At 38.2% G+C, this 10,655-nt stretch overlaps 1 protein-coding gene across 1 annotated transcript in view; it reads left to right on the top strand.

Moving 5' to 3' along the window:
* The first annotated feature begins 315 nt into the window (after nt 1-315).
* KLHL15 (kelch like family member 15) overlaps nt 316-10,655 on the top strand; it is a 35,811-nt gene continuing 25,471 nt past the window's right edge. The window contains exon 1 of the mRNA XM_010970313.3: nt 316-746. The gene's annotated coding sequence lies outside the window, so the exon portion shown is untranslated. The remainder of the gene's footprint in view (nt 747-10,655) is intronic.

The following is a 10,655-nucleotide window of genomic DNA, read 5'->3' as shown; positions in this document are numbered from 1 at the left end:
GCGCGGGCCCCCTCGAGGCGCCGGTGGGGGCTGAAGGCGCCTCTCGGCCTGCGTTCCAGCCCTCGGCTTTTCACCCTTCGACCTCCCTACCCGCGTGGCAAGCTTCCGCGTTGCGACGACGGCGCACGGAGCCCCCTGCCGGCGGGCCCCGCCTCCCTGGGCGGGCCCCGGGCGGCTCCCGCGGCCCACAGGGGGCGCGCGGCCCGGAGCGGCCCCTGGCTCGTGGCCCCGCACGCTCCGCCCCTTGCCCGCCCCTTTCCCGCCTTCCTCCACCCCCGGCGTGGGTGATCCTGAGGCTCCGCGCGCTTCGGGGCAGAAGCCCGGAGACGCCGTCGTCGACGCCGCCACCGCCGGCGCTTCTGCCGCTGCCCGCGGCCCCCCAGTCCCTCTCTCCGCCCGAGGCCCGGAGTCGGCCCACTCGCCGAGCCCCGCCGGGCGCTGCGAAGCCCCTGGCGTTGGCAAGGCCGGGCCCGACCCCGACGCCGCGCCGCCTCGCGCCGAGCCCGACTGTCTCGACTCGCGACTCAGCGCTGTCTTCTTTCCCAGGAGTGGTTTCGAGGGGGCCGCAGGCGCGCAGACTCGCCCCCCGCCGGAGCGCCCCGGCCCGGCCCGGGAGCGGCCCCTTGTAGACGTTCGAGGAGCCTGCCGAGTGCCGTCCCGGCGCCCGACCGCCCACCGCCCGGCCCGCCGGCCCGCTTCTTCCTGATGCAGACTGCCGTCCACTAGAGGCTGGACAGACCCCCGAGGTGCGTAGCCGCCCCTGGCCCTCAGGCCTGCGGGAGCCCGGGCTTCGTGCGCGGCCCCGCGCTAGGCACGGATTCGGTAGCCCCTTCTGCACCGACCCGAGTCACACATTGGGTAGACGCCGGGATCTAATTTGTCTTTGAGTTTACTTAAATTGTTCGAAATTTAATTTTTTTAAGGAGAGAAAAAAAAAAAAGGAAGAAGCATAATTCAGCCATTTTTTGCAGCACACAGCTGCAGGTACTATGATTATTTTCTCCCTAACCCGTCCCTTGCCTTTAAAAATTCCATTTATGCCTGAAATAGAACTATGCGAAATGCGAAGGATAAAACGCGGAATCAGAAGGTCTGGGTTCGACTGGGTGACTGTGAGAAAATCGCTTACCGAACCTCGGTTTCTTATCTATGAAATCGAGTCAGTAATAGCCACATCACAGCATAGTGAGGACTATATGAGGTCATATATGTGAAAATAATCTATAGCTGTAAAGTGTTGTAAAAATGAAAGGCGATTTTTGAAGTAACCTTTGCCAGAGTGGTTAATGTTGTAGTGGCTAACTGTTGCTGCCTCTTTATTTCTATATTATAAGTATAACCAGTAAGTGTGGAATAGCCAAGCAGTGCTGTGAATCGACTAGATATATAATCGTCACGTTGCTTGGCCTTCTTCCTACGAAATGCTAACTGCTTATTTAAATAACGGTATTTTTTAATTCAAATTTAACGTTACTGTAGTGCTTTGCTTTTCAATTTTCTAGGCCGCTTATACTCTTTTCTTACTCGGAATATTAAACACCTTATGTTAAGTCTTTTAATATTTTTCGAATTTACATTTTCTTTTGTTGATATGATTAAATTGTAATTTTGAAAATGCTTTTAAGATTCATATCCTCATTTGAATGCCTGTTTTTCATATCTAGGGAACAAGATGCCTGAATATCTCTACTAATTGGAAAATTGTTTTTGAAAGCTTATAAATGCATTTAGATTGCTGTAATTCTTAATAGATCTGGAAATGTAAAGAAAATTTCAACTTTTTGACACTTAAAGTAGTATTTATGTAATTTAATTCTTTTTTAATCATCACAACACTTAGTAGGTGCTTAGGACCAGTTTTTAAGTGGTAAAGGATGTTCATTTGCACTTTTTAATTGATGATTAACTTGGGGGGAATAATACGATATATAAACCATAAGTATTTGTGGTTTGAAAATTGGGCTTATTTGTCAGAATTTATAATATGTATGTGTAACAGATCAGTATGGAATCGTTCTAATTCAGCACACAAAAATGCCGTATGGTTTGGCTTTTAAAAATAGCCCACAAAAAGTGAAAGAGAAGCTTTTCTTTAGTATATTGTTATTTATACCTAACAAATGGTTTTCTGAGGTTTTTTTCAGATGCTTTTTAAAATTTATCATCCAATACCGGTTGTCTCTCAGAATATGCCTTTGTGTTTTGTCAAAAGGCAGAGTAATATAAGGCGAGAGTGATTAAATTAGCAAAAGGAAGAGCTGACTTTAATGTGCTAGCTTTTATACATTGGACTTATCACTTGTCCTGAAGATAAAATTTTAGCAGATCAGTGCTTTATTGGGAATTTCAAGGTTTGATCTCTCTGCCTTGATTTGGGTTATCTGGGGCTAAAATCTTGGAACCAGGGCTGGCATGGCTTCATGGGTGTTCAGAAGGGCCTCAAACTTGGTTTAATAATCTGCGCTTAATAGTGGCATTGTACAATATGAAGATAAATGGTAAAATTCATGCTAATAATTTAAATTTTTAATTTTTCTTAGAATGCATTAAACAGCAAATAAAAAACATCACGACAAGTCGAGAGAGAGACCTCAGAAGAAAGGAGCAAGCTTTATATTTTAGTACCTTTAATGTCACTTTTTTCCTGCTTTTGAACAAGGGACTCCACATTTTCGTTTTGCCCTGGGTCTCGAAAACTATGTAGCTCACCTGTCGTCAAACTTGCCCTTTCCCATTCATCGTAAATGTTTTGAGAGTGAATAACATTAACTGTGAGGGGAATGAATCTGTAGCTTATGAGAGGTTGGATTAATTTATTAGAATATATATTTTCTCTGAATTGGAATGCTATAGCTGGTACAGGGTTTTTTTCCTGAAGAGGAAGGAAAGGCAGTTATTGCTGAAGCATTGTAGGATACTGGTTAAACTCTGAACTCAGGCTGACCCATCTCCACCACTTCTTGAGAATCATAGCCTTGGGCAAGTTACTTAACCTCTGTGAGCTTTGATTTTTCTCATCTCTAAATCAGGTATGATTACAGAACATGGAGCGCTTGAGGGTTAAATTTACCTATTCATCCCACAAATACTTACTAAGCACTTATTATGTGCCAAGCACCGTTCCTAGAAAATTTCCAGGTACAAGAGTCAATGAAACAAAACAAAAAGAAAGAAAAGAAACAGAACAACAAACAAACTAAGGAAAACAGCCTATATCTCCTGTTAGGAAACAGGAAAGGGGAGAATATTCTGTTTGATGGAGTAGGTTGGGGGTTTTTGATTTTAAAAAGGGGGTTTGGGGAAGGCCTCACAGAGATATGACCCAGGAGTAAAGACCCGAATAGAGCCATGTATATCGGGATTAGTGATGCAAGCTGAGGGAATGGCAACTGCAGAGACCTTAAGGTGGGTGGGAGGCTGCTTTTCAAGAAAGGGCAAAGAGGCCAGTGTATCTGGGACAGGGTGAATAAAGGGGAGGAATTAGGAGATAATTACTGCTGTTTTAGGAATCGTTGGAGGGACTCTCATAGTTCATCTTTGCCATGGGTATATGTTATACTGCTGCTGGTCCAAAAGTGGAAGGCCTTTTCAGAATTAGAAATTTTAACTTTGGAATAAAGAAACTAGAAAAGGCAAGATATTTTTTTCCCAGTTTTTCTGTTTTTAATGTAAAACCTTTAAAACTCATCTGGCTGAATCATGGAAGCAAATAAAAACAGAAGATTTATTCTTTGTCTCTAATAAGATCATTGGATTTAGTTAACAATTCTGCATCATTTTAAGATTTGCAGGAAATCTGCATCGTAACATCATGACCTTCCAAAAGGTTTAGTTTAGTTGTATATTTCTTGTGTAGAACTAAAATGTTAACATTATAGTATTGATGATTTCATGATAGGATGTAACTTAGAATATTTGGGGTTTTATTCCCCAATAGAGGCTTTTCCTAGAATTCTCACTGGATCCAATCTCTAAAGACTAGGGAAGCTGTTTTCCATGACATCACTCTTGGACTACTTTACTTGTAGTGAGGAATAAGCATTAAATTAAAGTCTTCTGATGAAAAAATAGCGTTGAAACAGGAGTTTTTCGTTTTTTCTTAAAAGGTTTCTTGTATTGTAGGATGACTAAATGCTAAACATACCTGAAAAGTGAAGTAAGGATCCAGATCCTTCCTAAAAGCTTAGTTACATGGTCATTTGCAATTTGGTACTGAGTTATAAAAACATTTTGATGGATAAGAAAGAATTTCCAGTAATAAACAGATTAAACTTATGCAGCCTTTCCTCCCATATTAGACGGAGTTGTTTCTCATTTGAGTAGTGTGTCTGAGGGTAAAATGACTGCTAATAGAGCTAATAAAGTTAGTCTGTTTTTGAATTTTTCTTTCCTTTTAGATTGAGAAGTTGGACACTTTGAGGTTGTTGAATAAAAAATTTTATAGGTTACAGAAATTGTGAGAAATTTTATGACTCAGAAATTAATTCTATTTTTATCGACAGTACACCTTGCAGTTTCTTTTTAGTATGCAAGTATGGCATTTTCTGCATAGGCACCAACATTGGTAGGCTAACAGTTTGAGGATACTGGTAGTATGAAATAATTTAAATTTTTCATTGGAAATAAGGATATCAACCTCTGAGAATCTAGCTTTTGTACTGAATAGAGTTCTGAATGAATTTTCAAGCAGCTATGGGAGGAATGTAAAAACATTAAATTATTGCTTATGGCATAAACATGGAGGTTGGTTAATTTTGAAACATCTTCTACTTAATTGCCTAGAATTTTGCCTTCCAATCAGAATGACAGCCTTCTAACTGAAAAGGAAGCATTTAATTTCTTTCTCTCTAATTTCCTGACCAATTTTACCCCCACCAGACTTCTTTCTTTACTGGTCACTAGAGAGTTTGAACTGTTAGAAATTTCTGTGATATAAATAGCAATAATAGTCTTCCAAGGGAGAGGTAGGAAGAGATTGTGTATGTATGTGTTGTCATTTATCTCTTGTACCATCAGTGATACTCAAACCTTTTGGTCTCAGAACCTCATTATACTCTTAAAAATTGGGCTCTCAAAGAGCGTTTGTTTATGTGGGTTGTACCTATTTATATTGACCATATTAGAATTCAAAACTGGGAAGTTTAGAAAATACTTGCAATTCATTCTAAAAAGCCATTACATGTTAATCTAACTAATAGCATTTTTTAATGAAAAAATAACTATTTTCCAAAACAAAACTTGGTGAGATGAGTGGCATCGTTTTACATTTCTTGCAAATCTCTTTAATGTCTGGCTTAATAAAAGACAATGGGCTTTTTATCGGCTTCTGCATTCAGTCTGTTACAATATCACATGTAGTCTCTGGAAAACACTGAGAGAATGAAAGTAAAAAAGACAAAAATCATTTTTAAAATTATTATTATGAAAATTGTTTTGACCTCACGAAGTCCTCTTAGGGGATCAGGGCCCCAGTTGTCCCTGGACCATACTTTGAGAGTCGCTCTACCAGTCATTTCTTATGCAGAGAAAATGTGAGGCTTTCTTTTTTTCATTAGTCAGTGCCAAGTTTATGGAACAGAACAAACTCCAGTATTTCTTTCCTACTAGTATAAGTATGCCTTGTCATTTAGTTTAATTTAAGTTGGTTCCCCTTTTGAAAAAACCTACCATTTGAAATTCTGAAGGCTAAGTATAGAATGCAGAAGTGTAGAAGCCAAGGGTATAATGGTTTATAAACCATGATTTCTCTTAATCTGATGATCTGTTTTGAAAAGTGAGGAGACAAAATTTTTTACATTGAGCATTTTGTCTATCAGTAAATATCTTTTCTCAAAGTCCCTTAAGGGATTTTTTTCCCCCAGCTGTCATTGATTTATAGAATTCTTATTTAATTTTGCTTACTTTTACAGTGATTAGTTCTTATAATTATTTGTCCCTTAAATTGTTACAATTCTTTATCTTAGGCATAAGATTTTATTTTTCTTTTTGTATTCTTCATATACTTACCCTTTTCTAGTTATTTTATTTGCTTATATGTGTGCTTTTGTGCTGTTTTTGTTTTATTTTAATCTAAGCCTCACTTTTTTTTTCTTTTCTTTATAGCTTCCAGGGTATTGATTGTGAACAAGTTGGTTTTGTTTCACATGTTCATTTGTAAGTTTGCTTGTTTGATGCCTCGAACATTGATGTTATAGATCCGTGCTGTCCAATAGAATATAATGCAAGCCACCTATGTAATTTAAAATTTTCTCATAGCCACAGTTTAAAAAGTAAAAAACAGGTGAGATTAGTTTTAATGTTTTATTTAAGTCACTGTATCCAAAATATTATTTCAACATGTAGTCAGTATTAAAGTTAGTATAATGACAAACAGCTCATACAACTCAATAACAAAAAAAAAAAAAACAACCCAGTCAAAAAATGAGCAGAAGACCTAAATAGGCATTTCTCCAAAGAAGACATACAGATGACCAACAGGCACAAGAGAAGATGCTCAGTATCTCTAATTATCAGAGCAATGCAAATCAAAACTGCAGTGAAGTATCACCTTACACCAGTCATAATGGCCATCATTAAAAAGTCCACAAATGATAAATTGCTGGAGAGGGTGTGGAGAAAAGGGAACCCTCCCACACACTGTTGGTGGGAATGTAATTTGGTGCAGCCCGTATGGAAACAGTATGGACATTCCTTAAAAAACTAAAAATAGAGTTACCATATGATACAGCAATCCCATTCCTCAGCATATATCCAGAGAAAACTACAATTCGAAAAGATACATGCACCCGTGTTCATAGCGGCACTATTTACAATCGCCAAGACATGGAAGCAACCTAAATGTCCATTGACAGATGACTGGATAAAAAAGTGTGTGTGTATATGTGTGTGTGTGTGTGTACATACATACACATACATATGCAATGGAATATTGCTCAGCCATAAAAAATAATGAAATAATGCCATTTGCAGCAACATAGATGGACCTAGAGATTATCATACTAAGTGAAGTAAGTCAGACAAAGATAAATATCATATGATATCACTTACGTGTGGAATCTAAAAAATGATGCAGATTAACTTATTTACAAAACAGAAGTAGACTCATAGACATAGAAAACAAATCTATGGTTACTAAAGGGGGAAGGGAGGGAGGAATAAATTAGGAGTTTGGGATTAGCAGATATAAACTTCTATATATAAAATAGATAAACAGTCAGGTCCTACTATATAACACAAGGAACTATATTCAATATCTTGTAATAACCTACAATTAGAAAGAATAAAAAAGAATATGTATAAACTGAATCACTGTGCTATATAGCAGAAACTAACACATTGTAAATCAACTATACTTCAATAAAAAAAAAACCTTGGAAGCAACAGCAGCAATAACAAATTGGTATAATGAGATACTTTAACTTTTTTTTGTACTAAATTTTCAAAATTTGGTGTTTATCTTACATGTAGAGCACATCTCAACTTGGTCTAGCCACATTTCAAGTGTTCAAAAGCCCCGTGGATGGTGGCTTCCATATTGAACAGCACAGACACAAAAAGTAGCTACTCTTTTAGGGCAGAAAAGCCTAAGGAGCCCAGAAAAGCTAGGTTATACTTGTGTGACCAAAAAAAAAAAAAAAGGAAAACAATGCCATTACAAATGAGGTCCAGTGTTTTGACTACCAGTACATCTCCTGATCTCTTACAAACTTGCATTGTGGTAAATCTCAGGGAGGTATGGGGTTTCTAGAGGAAAGTTTGAAGGATGTTAAGTTCCCATGGTTTTGGGTGATAAAGAAGCATTAGGTAAGAATTGGACAGGGAAAACAACATTGATTGACCTTTGGTGGGGTGTCTTGTTCCAAACTAGACATTTAACTTATGTTAATTTATTTAATCATCACCCCAACTCAGTAATAATAGATGATGATTAATCCTAATATGTGGATGGAAACTGAGGTCAGGAAGTTAACTAAATTTCTTCCAGTGACCCAGATGGTAAGTACTAATAAGTGCTCTGATTTCAAAGCACTTGTGATTTCTAACCACACTATTTTGTATTTTTTGCAAATCACATTCTAGTGTTAACTCTATTTCTAACTAGTTGTATGACCTTGAAGAAAAAATTCACTTGGGGACGTTAGTGTCTTCATCTATCAAGTTAGAATTGGCCTGGGTCCTGAGAGACTTTACTGAGAAGATGGGTTGGTGGTCGAAGTGCTGTTGCTAAGGAGCAGGGTTTCTCCAGAATTAACTGGACTGTTAAAGGGTCAGATGTATTTTATTGGTCCCAGCACCACTAAGTGAAGGGGAGCATAATAATAAGCCCCAATGTTACGGTGTACTTAAGGGCCATATACTTTTCTAAGTCTTTAAGTGTTAACTCACAGCAGCCCATGAGGTAGGTTCTATTAATATTAGTATCTCCCTTTTACAGATAGGACTTTAGAACACAAAGAGGGTAAGTAGCTTGCCCCAAGGTCACAGAGCTAATAAGAGTTAGAACCAGAATTCAAATGTAGATATCTAACTCCAGACCTATACTCTAAACTCAGTACTTCCGTTTAGAGACTGTATCATGTTGGTCAGTTAATCACTGAGTATTGTTTTCTACTTACATAATGCTTCCCATAAAAGTGTAAAATACTGCTGCTGCTCTAAAGCTGTTAGTCTTAGTGAGTGATGCACCAAGCTTTTTTGGAAAGGAAAAAACCTGCATATTTCCCAGCTATCACAAATTAGTTTTAGAAAGTACTTTAGATCAGATACACTTCACAAATGCATTGCTAACACTTTAAAAATAGCTGTAGTTTATTTACTTCGCATATCTATATAAGTGCTTTACACATGCATAAAATCATATAAAAAGAATAGATGAGAGGTTTATGACTATAGATTTTCAAAGATCATCATGTTGAATGCTTTTATTTTATATATGCAGGGATAAGACCAAGAAAGTTTGAGTAGCTTACACAAAGTATAGCTATTTCTGTTCTAAAACTGTATTCGTTAGGAGCCTTGGTTATACATAGGAAAAATCCACTTAAGGTAGTGAAATGGGGCAAATTTATTCTGAGCTTGTAAGGATTTCTCTCAGAACCCATGAGCAGGAATAGAGCTGGGCCTTGGAACTGGAAAAATGAAGGCATTAGGGAGCACTCCTTGTCCTCTTGGCTTTATTCTTCTTTCTCAGTTGACTGGCTTTCTTTGATACTCAGCTCCCATGGCAGGCAGAGGTTGGTACCCACAGCTGCTCTTTGACATGTTCTAGTTCCAGTTATACACAGTTAGTGCACATCTGTCTTTTTCTCTTTCTCTCCAGTTCTTTCTATTCTTGACACAAGATTGTCATCTTGATTCATATTTCCCACCCCGATCTGACCATATGTGAATGGGGACAGGTTCACAGAGTGGAAGCCTGTCTGCTAGGAATCCCTCTTGGTGGGCTGCGTGCCCAGAGGAGAGTGGGTGCTGTCCTTACATCTTCAGGGTCTTTTGCCTCACAGCTTACCAATCCTCTTTTTTTCTTTTTCTGGCTTCTTTGCCTTATAATGTTTCTACCATATTAAGTGTCTGGAACCTAGATTGCTTTTTTTGAGAAAGCATAGTATCTCCTTTAAAAAATTTCCTTTAGATGCAACCTTTCTCAGAAAAATGAGTATTAGCTGTTTGAGACCTTATCAATAGTGATAACTATTGAATAGGGAGGGTTACTTTGCCAAGAAGTGAAATATGTGGTATTCTAGGCACTGTCAAAATAACAGATTAATGAAACACAATCTCCTCTCAAGTATATGAATACTGTTGTCCAACATTCTATTATTAAATCTCCATTAAATGTGACCAGTAAATTTTGGTGAGTCAGAAGGATAGTTGGTATCCATAATGATCCTGAGAATGATAATGAAATATCAAATTTTTATCCAGTTTAATTTGTTGTTTTTTATTCTAATTATTGTGAAAATTGATAATTGGTGTGATGTTGATAGCCCTCTACTGACCAAAATGTTTGATTATTCAGATATCACACTGTGTGATGTTCCTTTTGTTCTCTGTATGCATTTGTGTACATATGCGTTATATCACTTAGAAAATTCTAAGCTCATTAATGTTACTTTTGAAAATAATTCAGTAAGTAAAATCTGATAGTTTGCTTTAATCTTGAATGTGTTAGTAAAGTACTTTTGCCAGGCGTTGATTGCAGTGTCTAAAATATTTTATATCTATTTTCCAAATTATAGACAGCCCTCTTGTGTTTTACCTTTCCAAAATGACAGTATATAGCTTTTGGATTAATGGAGCGGTAATAAAAATTTGATAGTAATTTCATTTTGTTTATACTTTGCTGTCTTAGGTGTAATGTGGTATAATCAGACTTAACAGGTAAGTTAGGGACAAATGTGGAGAAAGAGGTACCTAGAATGCCTCTTGATAAGGTGGGGAATACAAAAGAAAGAACTGATTGGGGAGAGAGTAGAATTGTTATTATTTTTTAAAGTTTAAGAACAAGGAAAAGTTTGTTAGGCTGCCAGAGACACCAGCAGGCCACACAGACGAGAGGTGCCTGTGTGAGCTCCGAGGGTAGAATTACGATTCTGTTTAGTCATGCCGATTTTTAGATCTCTGTGGGGCACCCAGAGGTATCTAACCAAGAGATT

This window comes from Camelus bactrianus, chromosome X, assembly GCF_048773025.1.
Source record: "Camelus bactrianus isolate YW-2024 breed Bactrian camel chromosome X, ASM4877302v1, whole genome shotgun sequence".
NCBI lineage: Eukaryota > Metazoa > Chordata > Mammalia > Artiodactyla > Camelidae > Camelus > Camelus bactrianus.
This window is presented reverse-complemented; position numbering and strand designations above follow the sequence as displayed.